Here is a 23,811-nt window from a genome sequence, read left to right on the forward strand (position 1 = left end):
GCTCAGGAAGGGAGAAGGTAAGGTTTAGGATAGTATGATTGTTTTGGTAGTTATTGGATGGGTGTTTTGTTCATCTGAATTACGTATGAAGCTCTAAGGCTTGCTCCTTTTCTACATCTCATTATTTTTAGACTGCTTGGCTAATCAGCGCTAGTTACTAGTGTCATCAGGAAAAGTCAGACCTCAATCAACCATAGACCTGCTTATAAATCATGAAACCTACCAAAAGAAAAAAAAAAGTACTAAAGACACTCTCTATAATTGAAAAGATTTGAAGCACATACCCCCCAAAACTGAAATCAAATAATACGAACTCTTGAGCACTGGGTTAATTACTCTGCTGGCAGTCCTGCAGTTCATAAGTGGCTTCTGCATTGTAAATGTAAGAAGCGATCTTTCAGAAATCTGGCTTGCTGTTTGATAGCAACTTTAAAAGGAACTCTGACTGTTCTGTCAAAACTTAGTAATCAGCCTACACTATAGTGCCGGAAATTTGGTAACGCCATCATGCAAATAGGAAAGCTGGGATATAGGTATTAAGCAGGCGTAGATAAGGCAAATGCCTTAGAAAGCAATGCCGTGAGTCAGCGTCCATTGTGGATGTTGGATTGCAAACTGTGAATACGTGACAGCCTGACAAAAGGGTTGAAAACTGGAGAGGTACTTTACTGAGAGAAAGTTGCAGCCCAGTTTTGGACAGTTGATCTATCCTTGAAAACAATGCAGCCGTCTAAAGCTTGCTTCTGGTGCTCAAAGTCCTCATGATTAGAGCAGGGGTTATCTGTTGACCAGGATGGTTCTATCCCCTTTTTTCTGCTTTGGAGCCGGTATCTGGAAAGGAGAGGAGGATATGCATGGAAGGAGCAGGCTACATGTTAGCCATATATGTAGACGTTCAGATGATCAGACTGGTGTGTCCTGCCACCCTCAAGAACCAACAGACTGGTTCTTAGCGGGAGCTGGAGCTAGCCAGTTGGGCACCTTAGCTTCTTTCGCCAACCATGGAAGTAAGTGCTGATAAGCTAAATTGGGTTTCTAAAGGGCACAAAGACCCTGGGATGGAATGTATTGATATTGGGGCAGTGCTCTCCCAATGCTTTTTGTCATAAAATGTGAAGCAGGGAAAACAATTGGCTTCTGTGTAGAATCCCTCCCATCATTTTTGGTTGTTTGCAGGGTAGTGTTTGTTATGAGACTCTGCCACGGTTGGGAGCAGTGTTTTCTCTGCTGGGTTGCTCTCAAAATTTTTCAGCTGGCCTGATAATATTTGTCATTAGACTGTAGATCTTGTCACAGATGGATATCTCCTGCCTTGGGCAGCACATTTTTAATAAAAACAGTGATCACATCCTGATTTCAAAGAAAAAAATTAAGAAGCAGATTGCAGTCTGACAGAACCAGCAATGGCTCAGACTCGGGATCCTTCATGGCCTTTCATTTTTTTTAATCTTACTGTTCAAATTCTGCCTCGCCAACTCCTGGTAACGTTGCAGATGTTGTGTGCTTGGTCTCCAAGGGTGACAACATAAGGTTTGTTGTTGATTGATGCAGCAGGGATTTTGTAAATTCAAAGTATTCGTAGGTTATCATAGTATTCATAGTCACCAAAGTATTTGTAGATGTTATCACTCTGGGCTTTTGAAGAAATACTGCTGTAAGACTGGTTCCCTGGAGTAGCGTAGATTATCTTCAGTTTGGGGAACTTAACTGCGTTTTCCTTTCTTCTTGGAAGACCACATTATTTTTGCTAATATCAAATAATATCACCCTTGTTGACATGGCTATTTAGGGCACGTGCAGTACAGCTGTGCTCTTCTGAAGCTTCACTGGACTAAGGGACCAAAGACACATAGCTAATGGTTAGCTAGACATAAAGTCCTTTGCACCAGGGCCAAATGCAGTCTGCTGCTAATCACCTTTCATTGCCCATAAGGTGTGAGAGTGGCCATTTATTTCCAGTGGGATGTGCAAGAACAGAAAGCACTTTGCCACGAGGCAGAGCTTTGTGGGCAGCCTTGGGTGCCTGATGCAAGGCTTTTTCCATTGCTTCCCAAAATTATGGTCTCTTCTGGCAGAGTTCAGGCACTGGGAGTGTTTTTGTTTTCTGGCTAAATAGAAGTCTGCTGCAGGACCCTCCAATTTAACGTCTTTCAATGAATGTCAGGATTCACATACGCCAAAGCTCTTTTTTTCTTTTTAACTCGCTGTGTGAAGGTCACACAAAATAATTCATTCACTGCCCTTTGCTGGGTGTCTTCCAAAGGTAGAGTGCCTGCCTTTTGCTATGTAAGGGAATTAGCATTTTGACTTCTCTTTTTTTTCAGTGTTGAAAGGTTAACATTTGTATTCCTTTTGGAATACAAAAGAAACGTGTCATTGCAGAGACACATAGCGGAGGTAAATTTTCAGGGGTGGCACTGGAGATAGCGTTTGGGCACACAGGTACTGAGGCTGACAGGACTGTGAACGGGCATAAGCTCTAGATTCAGGCCTTTCTCCTTGGGACAAAGTAGCGCTCGCTGTTACTGCCAGCCCAGTGTTTTGCTGTAGACATCCATATGACAACCACAGAACACGCCGAGGCTGCGGTAGCTTTGTGTGCAGCAGCAAGGGAAGACGGGAATCTGCGGGCCTCGGTGTGAACACGGGCTTTTCCCAGCAAAGCCAAGTTTGTCTTAAACTTTTCATGGCGTGAATTTTTTCCCTTTTCCCCTTGCCTTCCTACACCTGTCTTTTACAGGCCAAGCGGTTTGCAGTTGTCAAGCTGGGCTGGAAAGCACTGAAAGGAAACTGGCCCCGTGTTGAGGTAGGGCGCCTGCTGCCCTGGGCCAGGCACCGGCGAGGGCGGGCACCGAGAGGCTGCGCAGCCCCCCGTGTGTTTTGGCTTCCCGGGGCCGGTGCCACTAGATGGCAATGTGGTACTCCCGCAGCTGGGACTCCCCTTCTCTTTCCTGTAAAATTTCTTGCTTTTTGCTGTATTTATCTCTGCCAAACTGATGATTGCACCCACCACCCCGGCAAGAGAACAGAACAAAATCATTTCATAGAACATTACAGCTGTTGTGCCTTTTCTTTCTTTTTTCCTTCACGCCCCCCCCCCCCCCCCCCCCCTTTGTCCCACAGCAGGGTGCAGAGGTTTAAAAACCTCCTTTCTTAATCGCTCTCCTTCTAAAAACAGAGAAAACACAGCCTCTTGGGAGCAATTAGCTGTGAGAAAAGCATTTCTCAAACAATTGCCAGGAAATATTGTCTTGACCGATATTCCTGATGTAACACTGTCATTCTCAGTACTGTTATTCTAAGATACTCGACTGCAAAAACAGCAGGGTACAGATCTGTAACGTACGATCTGCAGCTTACCACCTACCTTGCCTTTTTATATCCATTTACTTTCAGTTTGTGTCCTCCCCGCATCCCCTGTAGCTATTCTGTTTAGGAGGGTGAAGAATTATTTGTGACTCTCCTCTTGTGACTAGTGTATCAGGCCAAGGCTGTGACAAGACACGGCTGAAAATTAAGGTTATGCCTCTGCTGCCCGGGTTCCTGATTGAAATTCAGCAGGAGTGTGCTGCGGAGGAGGTCAGGCTGCGCTTACAGCGATCCCTCCTAGTCTTAAAGCCTGGCAGCCTGAGAGTACGTGAGGTTGGTGAAGCCCGAATTTCAGTGGGAGCAGCTGGAGAGCAGGTATACGTGAAGCAGGCAGCAGAGGTGCGCTGAGACTGGGGTCTCGTCCCTGAAAGCCCTCTCCCCAGCCTCGTGTTCATGGAAGATGGACCGGGCTGTAGGGTGGGGAGAGGTTGGAGGAACGGTGGTGAACTGGAAGCGCTAAAAGCCAGCGTTAGCAGTGGCTAGGAACCACTGCTAGCTGGCCAGCTAGCTGGATGTACACGCGTGAATGCCCATTTGCACGCACAGCCATAGCTGTTTGTACTGTGCGGTTCAAATTTTGTCCCTCTTTACATAAATTCATGGAGATTTGAGAAACGAGCCTCGCTCTATGGGACAGGGTGTGAACTGAAGCACCTTCTGGAAGACAGACAGCAGTGTAATCCTTTCATTCAACCCTGTCTGCAGCTGCTTTTTATAAACTTGGCATAAATACGTACTCAGTGAGGCCAGGCCTGTGTAGCTGGAAAATATTTTCCACCATCCAAAAAAACAGAAGATTGGAAAAAGAGCCCAGAAATTGTGCATAACATGGAATGGCCTCGCTTGTGGTTTTTTTCCATGACTTCCTCAGCTCATTTTTCTGCTGCCAATTTTAGAAGCCCATAAGTCATACTTGTTAAACTTTCTCAGTTAAAAATGTAACTCTAAGAACAAAGTCATATGATACGTTACAGCCAAATAATCCTTCCAGAGCCTCCGACTGGAGGAAAGCTCCCCTGATCTGGCCGGCTTGTTAACCTGCGTGGGCTCCTGTCCTGGGAGAGGCAGGGCCGAGGGGGCAGGTTTGCAGCCTGAGCCCCAGCCCTGCTGCCCCCCCCTCTCTGGGTGAAGGCTTCCCCGTGGACTTTGGCATCGTTTCTCCCTGCTTTTGCTAGGGTAGGCAGGCTCCTGGTGGGTTGTGTTGCAGGACGGTCATCGCAGAAATTTTAGCTCCTCCTCTGGAAGGACTTCAAGCAGGAGGCGAAGCAGAGGAGGGAGCAAGGGGCGGCAGCACAAGGGCTGGCGGGGTCTGGTGATGGAGGGCTGAGACGCTGTTGTAGGAAAGTGCCACTGCCCTCTGGGCGAAGGAGCGAAGGAGACAACAGGCTGCCAAGAGCGAAAGTCAATTTGCTGGAGGGTTTGAAGGAAGGGCATCCTCACTTCAGTGCGTTTTTAAGCATTGAATCAATATGGAAGTACTTACATGCCAGGAGCAATATTTTTGTTTGCCAGTTTTGCTCTCTTTTATAAGGTGATTGTGCTTACACCAGGCCCCACATGGTTGTCTTGAAGCGCCATCCCTTGTCCAGGGTCTGCTCTTTCCTCTCGCACAGAACAAGTCCTGGTCACCGCTGTGGGGGGGTCACTCTAAATTTACCCTGGGGCGGTATCCGAGAGCGCAGTTTGGCTGTCGGCCATGCCGGCAGTGGTGCCCCAGCTGGACACCTCCCCAGTGCGGCCCCGGGGCTGGTAGTCCCAGCCTGTGCCCCGGTGACCTGGTGGCTTAGGAAGGCAGGGAGTGGTGGTGTCCTACCAAGGCGGCCTTGGGCAGCCTGTGTGCCAGAGTCCAGCAGGGCGCGAGGGAACAGAGCAGGCAGGGGAGAGAAGGGACTGGAGCCATGAGGGGCTTCTTTCTGGGTCCGCTCACCCTTCCAGCCCTGCCTCCCCCTTGCGCTGGGGACAGAGCAGCATGGAGTCTCCCTCTGGAAAAAAAAAAAAAAAAAAAGAAAATACCCATGGGTTGTTTTTTTCCCTAAATACCAGCTTTTTGAGTTTGGTTCTGGTTCTGGCTCTGGGTGTAAACTGGGAACGTCTGGAGGAAGCCGGGGGAATCACGCTGCTGCAGAGCAGCTGCCAGAGCGGCGGGCCCCAGAGACCGCCTTTCTGCGGCAGGGCGAAATGCGAAGCCTGTGTGGTCTTCACGGGAAGGGAGGAACTGAGCAAACCCACTGGAAACCGGCAAGGGTGTTGTAATGTTTTTTGGACAGCCGGTTTCAAAAACCAGCCACTGCCTCCCTCCCTTCCTCCCTCCCTCCCTCCCTCCCTCTCTCTCCCCCCTCTCCCCTGGCAGCCGCTTCCCGTGCCATGACATGGAGGGAGGTGGTGGTGACTGATGTAACCGCGGCCGGGGAGAGTCACTTGCCCAACGCACGGAGGCTGGCCGGCAGCCAGAGAAATTTGCTCAGGCCGGGTTTTCTCACAACAGGCTCCCTGTCCCTGCGCGCATACCTGTAACTGGGCCAGGTGCTTGGCACGGCCGCCTCCACCGCCGAGGGCACGAGGCGACGGAGCGACCCGAGCCGGGAGGAGAAGAAGAACAAGAAAGAAAGGAAGAAGATTTTGCTCTTGTCCCGCATGAATGCAGCCCCGATAACGTCCCTAGGCACGCGTTGTTTGTGTCACCATATTGTAATTACTAACGATGGCTGTTCGCTGAAGCCGGCTGTTCTTTGTGCTAATGGTGGGAGGCGTGGGGGAGATGGTGAGGAGAGCCCGAGTAGTTTTTTTGCTGGATCACCACCTTTAAGTTATTGTGACAGACCTTTAAAAGGATCTCTTTGTATGAACTGGAATATAATGCTCAGCTGGGCTGTTAAATTCTGGCTCTGTTGAGAAGAGAGATCCTTTCATATCGATTGTCATTTCGTATGCAGTTCAGGCACCGACTTGTAGAAAATCTGGGCCAGGAGAGATATCATTAGGTATTTATGGGGGTTTGGTTGGCTCAGCAGTCAGTTTTTCCATTGTCATGCCGTGACAGTAGTGCATTACATACACCCTCAGGAGACATCCTTCTGCTTCCACAACAATAAAGGACTTTTTTCTTTTTCTGACTCATCTTCAGCTTGTAGAGAAAAAAAAAAAAAAACAACAAAAAAACCCAAAACACCACCAGTAAATATAATTAGCAACAGGCAGATATACTGTACGTATCTTTCAGAGCCCATTGAGATAGTTCCTGTTAAAACGTATGCTCGGTATTGCACACCCCAATGCTTAGATATCCAGAAGTTTTCCTCCAGCTGCATTCCTGATTATACTTAGGTGTTTTAACAGAGCCTGGTGATGTGGAAGGCTGAGGAGCCATTTCTAGTTTGGATAAAGAGGGGGAACACATTTAATGCTGGGATCGTCTTTCATGCACATGCAGGAGCAGCTTTGGCCAGACTGGCAGCTCGCAAGGCAGGGGAGTACAAATGGCTGCACTGTGCTGGATGCTGAGGTCCACTTAGCTCTTTATCCTGCTTCTGACAGGGACCGGCAGCAGATGCTGCAGGAAGGAGAAGAAACAGAGCAAGTCTAGACTGATCCTGGCCCAGTGTGCCCTCCTGGTCCCCAGCACAGCTATTCTCGCTCGCCAAAGGATGAGGGAAGAGGCAACTACCGCCTTAGTCCTCCTGTTCCCCAGCCTCTTTGGGCTCCCGCTGCGCAGTGGCCCCTGTTTGCTTTGCTTCCCAGACATGGCTCCGTGCGGGATGGAAAGCAGACCCAGGTCTGCCCTGCTTCGCTTTGGATCACGTGAGGATTTCTGGGTTAAATACGTCCTGGCCCCCTCAGAGTTTCCCTTATGTAAGTGTGATGGAGCCGGGAGCAGGTGGCGTGCAGCTGGGCTCTGCTGCCTGCCAGGTGGGTGTTCCCTTACACCACCAGCCGGAGTCCACGCCATCCCGGTTAGGGGCTGCCTCCCAGCCCGCCTGTGCCATTGGAGCAGCGCGAAGGGGTCCATATTTCACCTCGGGGCAAAGGCTGACACCCGTCACATGGCTACGAGTGGGCCGACTGTGAGATTAGTAGGGCTTTATTTATTTATTTATTTATTTATTTTAACCTGTGACTAAGATGGGGGAGCATTTGGATGGGAGCTGCTCCTCCCAGCAAAGCGCTGTTTATGTTTCAGTCTCCTGAGCATGGTCAGTCAGATCTGAAGTGCTCATAACCCAGCAGTGGTATGTGGGCTCTTCTGGCATGTCCTCGCGTAACCCAGCGTTCACGCTGCCGGACAGAGTGTGGGCTGGTTGTTTGCTCATCTCGAGCGCAAATGGCCAGTTTTCCTCTGTATTCCTGATTGCTGAGCTCAGAGGGGTGGGGGAGGGGAAGAGCAAGCTTTCATCTGAAAGTGGCCGGGCATTGCGTAGGGCCGTACCTGGGGTTACACCGAGAAAAACGTGACTGTGCGGGTGGGGTGATGGCTCTATATCCACAGACAATATTGCAGCGCTCACCGGTGCAGCATGTGTTGAGCACAGTCACTAGTAACACTGCTGTGTGTGTAAGCGAGTCGGTACCTGCTGTCATGTGATCAAAAGGAGAGACGCTTTTAGAAACATGCGAGGGTGGCATGAAAAAAACAGGCAGATGAAGTATCCTTAGCTTGTAGGGCATCTGTGGGCTAGTAGACACGAGTGAAAACAGTGCACAGAAACTCCTCAAATATTGAACTGGTGTTTATTTCCATTATCTCTACCTAATTCCACCTGTGTAAGTTACTTCTTTCTTTGAGATCTTGTCAATTCAAGACCCTGACTGTAGACACACCTATTCTCTGGGGCACAGGCAGAGCCAGCTCAGCCAACTTTGACGGAAAATGATTTCCCAAAGTGAGGATCTTGTTGCCTATGGCAGGCCAGAGGGCAATACAGAGAACTAGGCAAGGAGCATTTAAAGTCTAGGGTTTTAAATAGCGCCTGACTAGGGGGCTAGTGAACTAATGATATATGAGGAAATAGGATTTCATATTCTTCAGCTAATGGAAGGTCAGAGAATCCTGTCCCCATATGTTATCAGTTGTTAAAACAAGTCTCCTGGAAATGTAAAAAAGTCTCTCTCTCTCTCCCCTCCTTGCCCTATAGCAATATTAGTAGCACAACTTCATCTGAATTTTGTGATAAATAAATGAGTAATCCTGCCTCCAAGGCTGTCTGGGACTTCTGCACCAGCTTGTACCACAAGCTTGTTCCTTGCTCCAGCTTGTACCACAGTACATTATTTTACAATGTCTGGGATGGAGAAGATTTCTGTGTAGCGTGCTCTGGTGTGTTCACTGGTCTCACAGCATTGTCTGTGGGGTGAGAAATAAGGCAAGACTCCTCTCAAGCCACTGGTCTTGGGTTTTAGCACACTCGAATTGTTCAGCAAATCAGCTGGACAGCTAATGACTGGGGTCAGGCCTGTAGGCCTTTGGTCGGCAAACTAAAAGGTGGGTTTTTTCAGAGCCAAGTTTGTAAACAAGGCGTAAGCCAAAACTTCTTTTAAGCTATCATGGCAAGGGCTGGAGAATAGGAAGAAACCAATGTCAGCTCAAGTGCAGTACATGCTGAGAGTGGTGCTCTCATTTCCAGCAGGGAGGACTTTAACATCCTAAGCCAGCAGCTCAGCCATGGCAACACAGCAGAAACCCCCCAGAGAAAGAGGGCTGTGGAAACTTTCCATGGTGTTGGTGGTACCTCCTGGTCAGGGCCCGGCAGTTGTGGGGCTGCAGGGAAATTCTGTGTGGTGCTTGCTCATGTGTTTCGTGAAGGATCTGCAGGCTCCAAGCTGCCTGTGCCCTCCTGTCATGAGCTTCTTAAACTATATGTTCAATGGAAAGTAACTGGGGCGGGGGAGGAAAAGTGGCTTGCAACCGTGTTGAGGTTGGCCTTTTGTCGGTGAAGAAGGATCTACATTAGTTGTGCTCAGAGGTGCTGGCTGAGCTAGGTTTGGTCTTGGGAACACCTATGTAAAGATGGGGTATTTCCCAAGGAGGCAACTGTGTAAAACAGGTGTAAATGAGACCAGGCTCGTGGGGTTCTGTTCTCCAAATATGAATTTGATGTTGAGGCCAGCGGGCTGCAAAGGTGTGTCAGTCTTCAAGTGGATGTCTTTTTTTGCCACTGCTTGATCACGATGGGGAACCTGGGGGAAGCCTCGCTCAATGAGTTGACTACCTGCACCTCATCTGATTTACGTCCCTCTGGCTTGCACTGACGCACAGCCTGGCGTCGGCAAGCTTTCTTCATGTCTAGATCACTGCTCCCATTCGCTTAAAACATGCAAAGTGTCTTTCAGAGAGAAGGAATGGGGTTAGGAAGAGGAAGCTGCGTGAGGTTTAGTTTGTATTACTGAATCACGCCGGGCTTGGTTTGGTAATTCCCTCTCTCGAGGCCCAGAGTTTCAGTGGTTTCAGGTTTCAGCCCAGCGCAGCATCAATAGGTCCATTCTTTCAGGAAGGTCAGACTTACTTTCACTCCCTCCCCTTCTCCCCGGCAGAGTAAGGCAGTTTAACGGCAGCGAGGGTTCAGGGTGCAGTCTGAGCAGCAGGAAGCACTTTTGCCATCTCCTGTCCTTCTGCAAGCAGGCAGGGACAGCGGTCTCCTTTCCCCACCTAACCACTGAAGTGTCCAGCTGCCCCTACCAGGGTTCCGCTGCCTGTACTTCTAGTAGAGACCAGTTGCAAGTGCTCGGGACCTCCCGGGAACAGCCCTCGGCTTTGGTTTTCCCTCTCCTCTGGCCCTACCAGCTCAGGGGGAGCCGCGTGCAGTCGGGATAGATTTGAAGGACGTGCTTTTACTGACTAAGGAGCACTTGAGGTGTCTGATGACAGCGCATTTGTGTCTTAAAGCTGCTCTGTGGTATTGAATGACAATTATTGAAATGAATAAATAAATGGACCGAAATAAAATTCGGGAAAGAGAACAGCTCAATGGGAAAATTATGAATGTAGCCGTCAGCCTGGTTTCGTTCATTTTGGGCCGAGTGACAGTCGCTGGCACAGAATTCAGTGACATTCAAACCTTTCTCTACAGGTGAAGGGACACAAAATGGGATCTAATTTGTTCATCATGGGGCATCACTTTCTGGCATTCTTTTTTTTTCTTGGCAAGAAACTGTGGGTAATTTATGTCAATGTCATCAAAGACACATTCTTGTTCCTCTCACAACTGTGACCTTGTATCCAGCTAAAAGAGTTATAGCGGGTGACCAGTGAGATGCTCAGCTTACATCCACAGGGCAGATTTTCCAAGCAGCAGCTATGTTGGCAGGGCTACCTGCCGTGCTGTCCGGCCACATTGGTGCCAAGTGGTTCTGGGAAAACGCGGGCAGTGACGCCGCAGACCGGTAACGACAGAGGTGAATTCCTGGAAGACGCCTACCAAGAGCAGCAGCCCACGGTGTGGCGCACCGTGGGATGCGCTACTGCAGGGACAACTGAAACGTGGGAGGAGGGGTCAGACCAGTCACACCAGCACGTCGCAGTGTGCTGTCCACACAGCAGGCAGCAACCTTACTGAACCAGTCTCAGAAAATTGGCTGCCTTGGCCAGGAGGAAACAGCTTAGCTGTCACAGCTTTCACTCAGAATTAGCTATGAGCTGGCCAGGCATAAATTGCTTTTAGAGTTAGTCCTGCCAGCTGCATTACCAACAAAGCAAAAATTGTCTGAGGAACAAGGCTCGGGTTCACAAGCTTAAACCCTACCTGTCATAAGGTAGCTAAACTTTTCCCTAGGGCTGGTACTCCCAATATTTACTGTATTGGCATGCTGTCTTTTCTGTTCGACTGCTGCATGATCGTATTATAACGTGTCTTGTTGACAAGGACTAAACTCAGATTGAACTGCTTAAAGAGATAACTGTGGTCTTGATCGCTCCATGGTGAAACCAGAGTAAATTACTGGATGCCAAATGAGTTATTCCCTGTTTATTTCAGATTAAACAAGCTTAGAATCTGGTCTTCAGATCATGCTATTTCTCTGATTCAACTGGGTAATATTTATAAATACATGTAGTGGTAAACATGATCCAATAAATGCCAGCACACGATCCCAGCACTTGCAAAACATCAAATGTATATATTGGCATTTTTCCTATTTGCTGACTGCAGGACAAATAGGTTTCGTATTGGGACATCAAAGTCTGTTTCAGCAACTGGATGCATGACAAAGCCATGTTATAATCTGGGTACTGATTACGGCATTGAAACATGTTGGCTCAGCATGTGGTAGATTTGGATGCGTGGATAGATCAACTTTTTAGTGGCCTATGGCTTGATTTCAGCATGGAGGAGGTTGTCAGCATATTTGTGCTAATTAAGGAAACGGCATGGGAAACTCCTTTTTACTGCAGATAGAGCCAGAGCTCCGGAAATGTCATTGCTTCTCAATGTTTTTTGTAACAGCCAGTTTGTCTTGAAGTAGAGAAGCAGCTTTGTGTCTTAACTGTATTTCTAAACCGTGCTGAAGCTTGTTTGGGTCTTGTCCAAGTCTTGTGTTTTTACCTGTTTCTGGAGGACGGATTGAACAGCTAGGTCACAGACACATTAGAAGAGCGTTTTAGCTGCACTTCACTTGAGGCTGGCAGCGCAGGGTTAGGTTCTCTGCCTTGGTTGGGTTTGTTTGTAATATTGACAGTAACTGGACACCAAGAAATAAACACAAGTTTGTGCTCATGCTCTGCTAGAAGAACTTCCTTGCTGCTGAAAATAACACTTTTGCCCAACAGTAACTTTTTTTTTTTTTTTAATTAATTCAGGCAGTGTTTTGGATATATTATGCTACTCTTAACATATTCCCATGGTCAGGTTCCCGAGAAGGCAGGCCAAAACGTTGCCAACTCAATTAAGTTCTTTCTGTTACACTGAGTCAGCTGCTGTGATTTTACCTTTGCTCTCGGTCAAAGTATTACACTCTATTATCTTTTTGTTCTTTTTTTAAACATGAGAAATTGCAATACAAGTGTTTGTTCCATGTGCCTACATTTCCTCCTACTTTAATGACAAAACCAGCACATTACTTTTATTATTAATAAGACAGGTACACCTAGAAGCCCTTGATGTTTTCCCAAGGGATTCACAGCCCAAACATAAAGGACAAACAAAAATGGGAGAAATTAAGTGCCTCTATTTGCATTTATGAACAGGGAACTGAGGTAACCACAATTAAAGGGGCACTTAATTCCCTCTTATTGAAAGGCCAAACAAAGAAGTCTTCAGCGAGGCTAAAAATAGACCCAGGACCAGCAGGTCTCTGTTCTGTAGATGGCTCTGGACATGGTTCTGCTCACTGGCCCCAGCAGTGCCCAGTCCAGCACAGCCATATGTCCACATGCCCCTCCACCTGAGCTCAGGCCAGCAGCCCAGGTCTTTGACAGCACCTTCACTAGGTCAGCACGGTTCTCCTGTTCCCAGTGCAAGGTGCTCCCAGAGCTGCTGGCCTTCTGCCCTCTCCACCTTATTAAGAATTCTTGCTGAATCGACGCCTGCAGTGAGGGCTTGTGGTGGCTGCTTGTATTGACCGTTGAAGGCCTCCAGAATGGCAGCTGCTGAGAAATGGCCGCCATGTGCAGGAGGTCATGGCAGACCTTCCCCAAGTTCCAGTCCATGGGAAGGGTCTTGCGGCTCTTACAAGTTGAAGGTGGAGTCAGCTATAACCTGACTTACCTTCCTTGTCATTTTGAAGTCGGGTGATACATGATGCATAATGACACTTATTCTGCCTTTGCAAGTAGGAGACTACCTTTATGCCGAAATGTCTCATCGTCACCTCACCTCAACGCAGAATGCTTATTCAGATGTAACCACGAAAATGAGGGCTGGCTAAATAATCCTCCGACTGAAAGGATCCACTGAAGCTCATTATAATGATCTTAATGACTTCCAATTCAGCAGTGTCTGTGATACCGGAGTGCAAAGCTAATTATGGAAGTGCTAAATACTATTATTACTTGATATTAGTGACAGGGTGGGGGTGAGACCTGGTGAGTCCTTCCCCATCTGGCCTGGAGAGGAATGAGGGTTGCCCCCTTCCCTCCACCCATCTCAAGGCCTGGGAAGGAAGGACTGTGCAGGCAGGGTGGAGCCACGACTCTGCTCCCTCTTCCAGCTGTGGCAACCTTGGCACTTACTTTGCCTCCATGGTGTCAGGAGGTGGCTCCTTTGCGCAGCAGGAGCTTTGGTGCACATGCAACAAACTGGGAGAAAGGAGAAGTGCCCCCGCAGCGCCCTTCCTGCCTCCATCTTGGCAGCAGAGGAAGCAAACGTGCTGCCTCTCTCTGTCCCCCGCTGGTTTTGCTGGTCTTTCCCTAAGTTTACTCTGTCTCTGCTGTGGCCCTTTGGTACTACCTGATGTTGCTGGATTTTCCCTTCATGCTCTCTCCTTACCTGTTTGATCTCAGCTGGGCACCACCGGCACAAGTGCTCCTTGGCTTGCACGGGATTTCCATTTCCCCCATGTTGGTGGCTCAGACTCTGAGGACGAGGAGGGGGCATTCAAACCTGGCTTTTTAGGGGTCTCGGACCAGTTGACCTCCTGAGGTCCCTTCCAGCCTGTGGTGCTGTGATTTGGAGGTCCTGGCTCACTACCGACATCATTCTGGCTCGGGAAAGTGATAACCCTTTGACCCATGAGGAGTTTTTAAGGAAACAGTGATAACTTACATGGTTAACAATTTGCTGCCTGACTTTCGCATAGGGCCCAACAGACCATGTGATCTGTGGGAACCCTCTGTGCTGCCGGGGTCCGTACGGCAAAGCCACAAGCACCAGCCTTGCAGACCCTCCCGAATCATGGATGAAGCGGTGAGAGCACGTTCGATTAGCTCTGCTCACCGACCATGCCAGCCTGCGCCGGGAGAAACCTGCGCAGCAATGATTCAGACTCAAATGGTTACTTGACCCAAAAGAAGGCTTGATGATACACTGAGGCCGGGACACACCAGCAGTGATTATAAAATGATTCACTGCCTGTGCTCTGCCATTCAAAACATCCTCTGTATTGCACAGGCAGGGTCATTCGCAGAGGCTGCAATGAGGAAGTGATATTTGCACCTTTACCTGCCACCTTCTCACCAAACCTTTCAGCTGCTGCCTCTGGCGTGGAGTGACGCCCGTCTCCCTCTGGTCATGCTGACATGAGAGAGTTTTGCTGGCAGGGGGCAGCTCCCCGACACTGCCATGTGACTACGGCCAGGCACCTCCTGCTGATTATGTCCACCCTTACCCTAAGAGGGTTTGGCCAAAAGCGTAGTGCAGCCAGCCATCCCCATGTCCCCACCAGTGCCATCCTGTGCAGTGTGGAAGCACTTAACTGGTCTGTAATGCTAAACTGGGGGGCAGGTGGGAACTCAGAGTCGAAGTCCCGTAATTCTCTGTGCTCCAGCCTGTAATTTGCACATCATTCTTCAGAACCCTCAAAATTCTTTGCACTGCTGTTTCCACTTCCATTTTTCCTGCTGTCAGAAATGTGGAGCTCACACAGCCCAGACTGCTTCTGTGTTTCCTTTATAGAGAGGCACATAGCCTGCTGTCTCTTCATTTCTCACACTGCTGTCTATACTTTCTTTCTTCTTGTTCCTCCCACCCTTTTGTCCTTCACTCTTCTTCTTCTCCAGATTTTCTCCTGCCAGATACATGCGCTCACATGATGTCACCAAAATGGTCTGAGTATACTGACTACACCTATCTTGTCCTGCTAAATGCTTCCCAAAGCACTGATATTACTGCATGCAGAGCAGGGAAGTCCTCAGCACTTGGCAAGTACCACTTCTCCCGACCCAGGAACTGATACTGCTTGTGGCAGTTTGCTGGAGGCACTGGTACGATCTGAGGCACGGAAAGTTTACTCGTGTTGGCTGGGACTCACAAACGTGTTGGGGCTAATAACGCACATGGCTTGTACTGTGCTTTCCCTGAAGCTAAGTTGAGCAACACGTTAGTTAACAAGCTAGGCATTACTCAGAGCTCCTAAACCTCGTGTTTTGCCAGTGACAAACTTGCAAACTTGTAGTACAACGCTCCTGACATTTTCTGTGTAGTGTAATGGCCAAGTTCCAGCGGAGTTGTGCTCCATCCTCTTCGTCTTACAGTTCTGCCTGGACTTTTTTCAAATTTAAGGCTTCAGCTGTCATGTGCTCTTGCCAGCTATCCTATATGTCTAAATAACTAGGTGAACTCTCTCTGGAAAATAATCTATCTATCTGATGAATTTAGCCCTTTCTTCCTGTGAGTGAAGTGCCTCAGACTGTTTTTCAAATGTATTTTATGTGTAGTAGTATTATTTGTGATTTGTCTAAACATGGGCTAGCTATGGATTCTCTGTGTGCTCCTGGATATAACTGTGGTTTTAAGTACCCACTGCTGGTTATTCATAGTGCACATTTAGTCATTTAACAAACACGGTATTAGTTCTGCTCTCTAAGTGGATGACTAATACTCTTATAAATAGGAGGAATGTGATCTGAAAGGTCACGTGAATGTTCCCAGTGTGAACGTATCCCTAAACTATGAGACTTCTCATTCCAGGAGCATGCTTGCAAAAAAGAAAATGCCCATTATTAGGAAGAAGGAAAAGGGTTCAAAACCCATTCAGGCAATTTTTCTGCTTTAACTCAAAGAATTTGCAACTGTTTGTTGAGTTTTGCATTGCAAAAGGTTTTTGCAATGTTTGCTTTTCTCAGCAATCTCTCCTGACCTGCTTGGGAACATACGAATTGCCCGGTTGGAACAATCCTGATCTCCCTCCCGTGCCAGGACCTGAATGTTCTGAAGCAGATATAAGAAACAACCTTTGACTTTCTTCCTAACCTCTTTCACATCCCATTGGAAAGCAGGACAACACCTAACGCTGGATTCCAAAGGAAATGAGGAGAGTGCACAGTACGGGTTTCTGTACTGCCCATAAACCGCTGGCTTCCTTCAGCTCAGTGCCGTGGAGAGAAGATGCTGTGCTGCCCAGGTGGTGGAGGAGGAGTGGGGGTGCTGCCTCTTGAGGTGGGGTGCTTGCTAATGCATTCTCCTGTGAGGTGAGGTTTCTTTGTTGGAGAACGCAAGAGATAAAATGCAGCAGATTAGCTATGCAGGCACCCTCATCTTTTCATTTTTATCAAATGAAAACAAAATAACTGAATGCCGCTGCTCTCCTGCCATCACAAGGTTTGGTTTATATTCACAGGAATACAGGCCTAAGGAAGGAAGGACCAATGGCCTCAGGACATCCAGCTTTATTTCATTTCATGGCTGTGCCGCAGACTTGCTGAGGGCATGTCTAGAGTATGCTTCGCTTGAGTTTGAGTCTGTCTTCATGCACTGCCTGCTTGGTGCCTGCAGCACCCCTGTGGTCGAATCTGAGGCTCTTCTTAGCTGGAGCAGTGAGAGGAGGGCCATCATGTTGGGGCTGGGGCAGGAGCGTCCTGCAGAGGCCACATGCCAGGGCTGCTGATGCCACTGTGATGCCAGCCCAGTGAGGCACCTCTTCAGCTTGCTGCGGTGTGAAGTCAAAATGAAGCCCTTCCAGTGGAGAAACAGGCAATCACGGCACCATCTCCCCCCCTGTCTACCACTCAGGTATGCCCAGGTGCCCACCTGGTGGGCTTTGGGCTGGTGGAGCAAAGAAGGGTGTAATGATCCTGGGGGCAGGTTCAACTCCCAGCTGGGAGGTGGCACTGGCTGCATCAACACGTCTCCGCTCAGTGTCAGATGTGATGGGTTAAGCCACCTGTAGCCGAAGTTAGTTTGACTTTGCACTGGAACAAAGTGGAGGAGAGGACTTGCATGGCTGGCTCAGAGATGTGTCCTGATCAAAACAGAGGCAGGTACATTGGGTCACTGGCCAAAGCCCGAGGCACAAGCCTGTGCGGCATGTGACTATGTCTGTGCTAGTAAACGGGGCAGGGGCAGGAGCTGCGCTCTGCTGTGTGGCTGAGGAACACTGCCTGGCCATGGTGTGACAGATAAACCCTTTTGCCCGTCAAAACCATGTGACCACATGCAAAATACCTGTTGGGAACAGTCCTAGCCCATGCTAACTCCTGGGCTGTGCTTGGGAACGGTTTGGGAGAGTGCTAGTTGGCCTGGGCCAAAACTGTCCCCAGGGCTGCACTAAGAGCTGGAGGGATGGATGGTTGAGCTCCCCGGCTCGTGCCCTGATTCACTGGCTTGATTTTCTGCTCCAGATGCTGCCAGCCTGGCTGGTGTCAGGCAAGTTACCTAATGCATGATATAAGAAAGAGAAGACCCTTCCAGCTTCGTTTCTAGCCTTTGTCCCTTCGTGCCCTCTCTCCCATGGGGTAAGAGTGCGTCCTTATCTACAGAGTAGTGAGACTGCCAGAACTGGATACATTGGGAAAGTGGGGTGTGGTACAGGTGAAAGTCCAAATTCACTGCAGCGGTTTATAGAAATTTGATTCAGTGAAGAGCTGGTCTATGGTATACACATGCCATGAAGATGGTATTCCCAGTTCACAGACCCACCATAATTTTGTCCATACTTGCTATACAGTTACAGAAATGCATTAGCATTAAAATATGCGGGCTAAAAGCAGTCAGTTGTGTCCTATATTCTCCTCCTGCCACCCTTTGTCTTGACTTTCGGTCACAGATTGGAAAGGACAGCTGAGGATCTGGGTCCCCCCAGGCGGTCTATACACAGTCAGGAAGTCCCAGAAATTTGCTAGACTATACGTGATGTTTCTTTCTGAGCACACAAGATGTTTTCTAACTTCAGCAGTCTCAGAGGTTTGATTTCAGTGGAAGATGGTATATATAAATGATACTTGACTGAGAAGCGCATATCCAGGGCTTATGAAACAGTGTGCATGTCTGTATGTGCATGCATTAAAATAACAGGGCAAAGGTGACTGCAATATATTATTTACTTGCTGGCTCAGATTTACTTGCCTGCCTTAGGGACTCCTGGCTCTTGCCTCTCAAATTTTGTTCCTAGAGAGAATTTTGGTGTAAAGAACTGTGTTTGAGGGTGCTCTCCTACAGCTAGCATCCAGGGGTTGAATGGTACATTCAAACTGAAATCAAACGTTCCACTCAGGTTATTTTGGCTGTGCTGACATTTGCTTGTTTGTGGGTGCATCTGGATTTCTCCTCTCCCTTGGTCAGTAGCAGAAGCATTTTCCTTATTGATGTCAAGTCGATAGTAGTGGTGGGGGCAGGTCTTGTTTGTGGCTGTTGGCCAGCTGACAATAGACAGTGATAAGAACACAGAAAAAGATGGGAAGAAAGAAACAGATAGTTTAATTCCACCTGATAAGGATCAGCATGACACTACATGTGCCATATACATATTTGAAACCTACACACATAAACACATAAAAGAGAAAATTCAGGATGTGGAATCAGGTTCTTCCACAGAGCAGCCACGATTACCTAAAGAAGCAAAAAAGGATTTTTTATACTGTGGTGCTGGCAGTCAGCCTCCCCTCTGACTGCGCCTGGGAGAAGAGTGTGCTAAGTGTGAGCAGAATAAATGATCTGTTGGTAGGGAGCACGGCAGACACCTGTGTAGCACCTCGTTGCAGCACCTTCCTATGCCAGCTGGGTGTCAGGGGCAGGCATCAAACCTAGTTACAGTAGGTCTTGAGCAAGATCCTCAGAGGCGACTGTTGGCAAAATGCACCTACGTGTTCCAGATAGATCTTTTTGCAGCGCTGTTCGAATCTCGCTGTCTGCACTTGGACAAACGCAGACCTGGTTTTGCACGTTGCGGGGCAGTTGCACTTCTGAACAGGAGCCATTTTGCAAAGGAGGATGGAGCAGCACCCACCCTACTCCAGAGCTGCCATCTCCCTCCAGGGGTTTGAGAAAACCAGAAAGCAACCCCCCCCAATGTTCTCCTTTTCCACAGTGACACAGCGGAACAAAACAGGATTTCCTTTGAAGCAGTAACAGGACAGGCTTTGCAGCATTCTTACAAGGGTGAATTTAGATGCCAGAGAGTGGAATTTCCAAATGCATTTCCCTTTCTACACCTTTCTTTTTCATCTTGATAAATCTGTGTCAATTTTTAAAGAACCTCTTTTTGGGGGAGGGAAAGGGGACAGAACAAGTGATGAGCTATTCAGAGCTAAAGGAAGAGATTCATGCTGCCAGAGGTAAGACTGTAGAAAAATGTGTCAGTGTAGCAGATGATAGTTCTCCTCTCTTAACGCCTCTCCTGAAGCATCAAGGTGTACGTGTTTCTCAAAGGGGCTGTACATCTCCGAGGTAGTCTATGAACTGCACGTTGAAATGGTTGCCATGGCAGTGACTGAGTGTGAGTTACAAAGCGTGATTAGCCAGAGTTGGCCTAAATAGCTGAAGGGAAGGAAAAATGAAAGAAAGGGAAAAAAAGGCCAAGGACTTTCTGTTATTTCTAATACAGATACATCAGCATTAGACCCTGCCAAGAAGAGGAAGCGCTGCTGATGGAGAGGAGCTTGCAGGATTGTGCTCCGCACCCCAGCCCCAGCTGGGGTACCACCAGCAGCACATGCTGCAAGGGGACTCCCCTTAACACGTGCCAACGCAGTAACTGCGCACTGGGGAGGGGCCATTGGTACAGACCAGTCCTGTCAGGGTTGATTTGGTGAAATGGTACTTCTCCAGAGTTGGAGGCTCAGCCTTCAGTGACCCAGAGAGCTCAGTCACAGCGCTCTGCTGGCCAATGCCTGGCGTAGCCACGTCAGAAAGCAGGAGACTGGCCTGCAGAGAGGTCGCAAGGCTTGACCCGAGTGACACAGGGGGCTGCTAGCCTGGGTGGGGTGTTAATTGGTGAACTCCCTGTCCCTAGAGCCGTTCCGATTCTTCTAGCCCGCTAACCTGTGGCTGGTTGAAGCATGCCTCTGAAAGGTATCCCGTCTTCATTTGGAGCCTGAGAATTGGAGAACGCAACCCTTTTTGTTAATTCATTGCAGTGGTTAATCAACGCTTGCTCGTTAAAAAAATAATTGCACCTTATATCTAATTTAAATGTGTATGGTATTAGTGTTCAGCCTCTGGTGCACGTTGTGTTCTTCTCTGCTACATTTAAAAAAAAGTCACTTCTTGAGATCCTGTGGGATTTTGCTGTGAAGGTTTCTTATGCACTAGAGTCACTTTCGAGCTTGTTTTTGAAGAAGCAGAATTCTTTCTCTCAAAGGTTTTCTTTTAGCCCTTTTAAGGGAAAGGTGCAAGACTGGGAGACTAAGGTGAAGACATCTTGATACCAGGTCAGGATGGAAAAAAGTCCTCTCTCGGAGCTGCAGAGTGCCACATTAGGGGGCCATATGCCCAGTGTAAAATCAACAGAAGAGATTTATGCAAGCTGAGAGTATGCAGGTAGGTGTTTGCAGGAACAGCACCTGTTAGCTTGATTCTCTTCTCTCATAGCTTTCCAAAATAGGGAAGTTTAATTGACATTAGCCTGGAGTGCTTCTGCTTCTTAGTCCTTTGAGTGAGACAAGATATGAATCTACTCAGGCCAATCCATGACATTTGACCACTTACGAAGGATATTTTTCTCCCCTCCTGTCCTAAGGGATCTGTAGGTTCCTCCTTTAAGAGGAGTACAGACCAGCAGTACTTACCGTGGTTAATAGGTGTCTGTTTTGGCTGGCAGAGCTGGAGTGAGAGAGATCATATGGCCTGCACTTTAGGAGAAGGAAAAGAAAAACCCACAAGACACCTATTTGCCCTGCATATCAGATTGGCTTTTGCTGTTATTTGCAGGAGTCTCTTCCACTTCTTGCACCTCCTAAATCCTTGTCATCCACATTTGAGAGCTGGGACTATCTTCTTTAGCACCAAGTCAACGATACATTTTTTAGCACCAGCAGCCATTCATATTTTACATTAGTGTTCTTCTCTGTTCCTTTCAAGCCATAATCGTAAATATCAGCTTTCATTCCTAGAGCGCCTTTCATCCCAGGGGCTCCCAAAGCACTTTCCAAGCTTAACAAGCTTATTGTAGAGAACTCCGTTAGAAAGGGTGAAACTTGCTTCCCATTAAATCCTGATTTTGGGAAGAAACCCCCTGAATTATAATGTCTTCAATACACAAGGGAGCTTTTGCAGCTGTTATTTACTGTACATGTTCCCTTACCAAAAAAGATTGCTTCTTGTTCCTCCATCCCCCCATCTCCCCCAGCTTAATCCAGCAGTGCTCAGTTACCTGGGGGAGCAGAGTGCAAGTAATGAGAGATGATCATCCCCAGTGATCCGGGAAGTGCTTTCTTTCTGGAATCCTATTGCTGCCCTCAACAGTTTCTTCTGGCAACTCCATTTCCATCCAGTCTATTTTCTCTTTATTAGGGCAAATGTCCTAGGGCAGAGTTGAATGTCTTGTGGCTTTAGCCAGAGGGGTCACCATCCACAGTTGGGCTATGCTAAGGATCATGTGAGAAACTGTAGGCCTCTTCAGGACAAAGTCAGATGGCCTGATTTAAGTCACATTCCCCTGCGATCAAAGCAAAGCTTGTTGCTTTGCACTCAAATGAATCACGACCTTTCAAACGGTTCTTTACTTGGCTCATCTGTGGGACCAGTAAGCCCAGAAGAGAAGATTGTTGCTGGTAATTTCTGAACTGAAGAATTTGTTTCCTAATTAATCATATGATTACTTTTAGGGCAGCTTGAATCTGATCAGTGTCGATTTGCTTTCATTGGTTTCAAGAGGACTCAATATGGTGGGATGTGTCCATCTCATGATGCACAGAGCTTTCTTCCATGCTGGCTTTGTGGGAAGGTGGTCTCTCCTCTGCTTGGCTGAGAGAGGCCCAGGTGAGGCACACGAACTCCCGTCGCTTCTCCAAGGACACATGGAGAGCCTGTGGTAGAAGGGGGAACAAAAGCCCTATCTCTGGTTCAGTGCTTCAACGACACAAACATAATTTATCAATAGAGATAGCTTTAGATGAAAGATACATCAAAGCATATTTTTGGCTGCTGCCTTCAGAGGTAGTACTAAATCTCCTGGGGGAATGCAAGCAGTGAGATATGATCCAAGTATTAAAATCCCCATCTCCTTACTGTCTCTACATCTCTTGGTCGGGTTCACGGGGAAGCCCTTTCTTGGGGTTGTTATGTCATTTATTCCCATCAGTAGATTTTTGGTTCAGAAATGCATTTTCATTCTTTTCCAGCAAACCACTGCCTATTTCAGCACTAACTCTGAAGATCTGTAAATTGGCAAAAGATCTGAAAAGGATAATGAACCAGCAGTTACTGTTTACATTGGCCACCTTGTATAAGTGCTGGTATTAGCATTTCTGAAAGGATTCATTCATCACCGAAGAAAGGTTTGTACCTGTGAATAAGAGCTTGCTTGGGAGGGCCCTGTGTGCCTCCTTTTCTCTATCAACAAAGCTTGTAAAAGTCAAGAGATGGTTTTGCAATGGATGTTAACGCATACCTATTATTTCAGGATGAAAATAAGCCACTGAAAATATTCCGTGCCTGTTTTGATGGTGTAACGAAAACAGCAGTAAATTTAAAGAAAAATCTTATTTGTTTTCATGTGTCTTATTTGTTTATTTATTTATTTAGAGACCTGAATATGTATCTTGAAAGTGGCTCTCTCAGGCTTTTTTTTAAACTAAAATCCTGCAATACAACCTCAAACCCAGTGGTTAGTTCTCATGTCATGGGAAAACAAGTAGACCTACACTAGAAGGAATGAGGACTGTTGAAAACATTTTGCCCTTTCCAGACTATGACATACTTTTATGAAGTACCCTTAAGTCTTCCTTACCTCCTGCTGGTTGTCACGCTTCTTGCAATTTGCCTTAAGTTAGTTGCCTTCACACCAAGGTACCTGGTGCTCTTTTGCTTAATAAAATAGGTTTGTATGTTCCACACTGGCCCAGCTGGCATGCCGTGAGCCATGGCTCAAAGGTGGAATGGGTCCTCTGCACGGCCAGCAGCCAGCGTTGGTTCCACCCTCATACTGGAGGTCAGGGGTCTCAGCAATGGAGGACACGTAACAACAGTGTTTGTTGTCTGTTCAGTCTCTGTGGGATGCCTACGTTTTGACTAGGATTCCTTGGGATTCTGTAGGATGAAGATCAAACTCTTTTTCACGTACGTTATTATGTACCATTTTTCTTTTAACCTTCTGACTGCTTCGCTTTTAGGCTGGAAGCAGCTGAGGGCTAGGGCTCTTCCCGGGCACTCACGCAGCTCCTGGCATGGTACGGCTTCAGTTCTGGCAGGAGACATAGGCCATTGCTGCAATCCGAACGCACATTAAAAAAAAAAAAAAAAAATTAAATGTCTGGAAGCAAGTGCCCCTTTTGTGTGAAAGATGGTGCTTTGCAAGCACTATGTTTACAAAGCAGAGGAAGAAAGCAAGTGTGAATGGAATGAGAAACTAACGACCAGCCTGCTGCCTTCTCTGCCTTCTGTGGGAAGTCCTTTCGGAGGAGCACAAATCTCTGAGACCTCCCTG

The 23,811-nt window shown here is 47.8% G+C and overlaps 1 long non-coding RNA gene across 1 annotated transcript; it reads left to right on the plus strand.

The window, feature by feature from the left end:
* Nucleotides 1-22,802, plus strand: LOC309670805. Its single transcript, XR_014269047.1, has 4 exons — nucleotides 1-17; nucleotides 20,539-20,705; nucleotides 22,508-22,663; nucleotides 22,789-22,802. It is a non-coding gene; the product is annotated as an uncharacterized lncRNA (long non-coding RNA).
* Nucleotides 22,803-23,811: the final 1,009 nt, after the last annotated feature.

The sequence above is a fragment of the Vanellus vanellus genome (assembly GCF_965231255.1).
Source record: "Vanellus vanellus genome assembly, chromosome: 3".
Lineage (NCBI taxonomy): Eukaryota > Metazoa > Chordata > Aves > Charadriiformes > Charadriidae > Vanellus > Vanellus vanellus.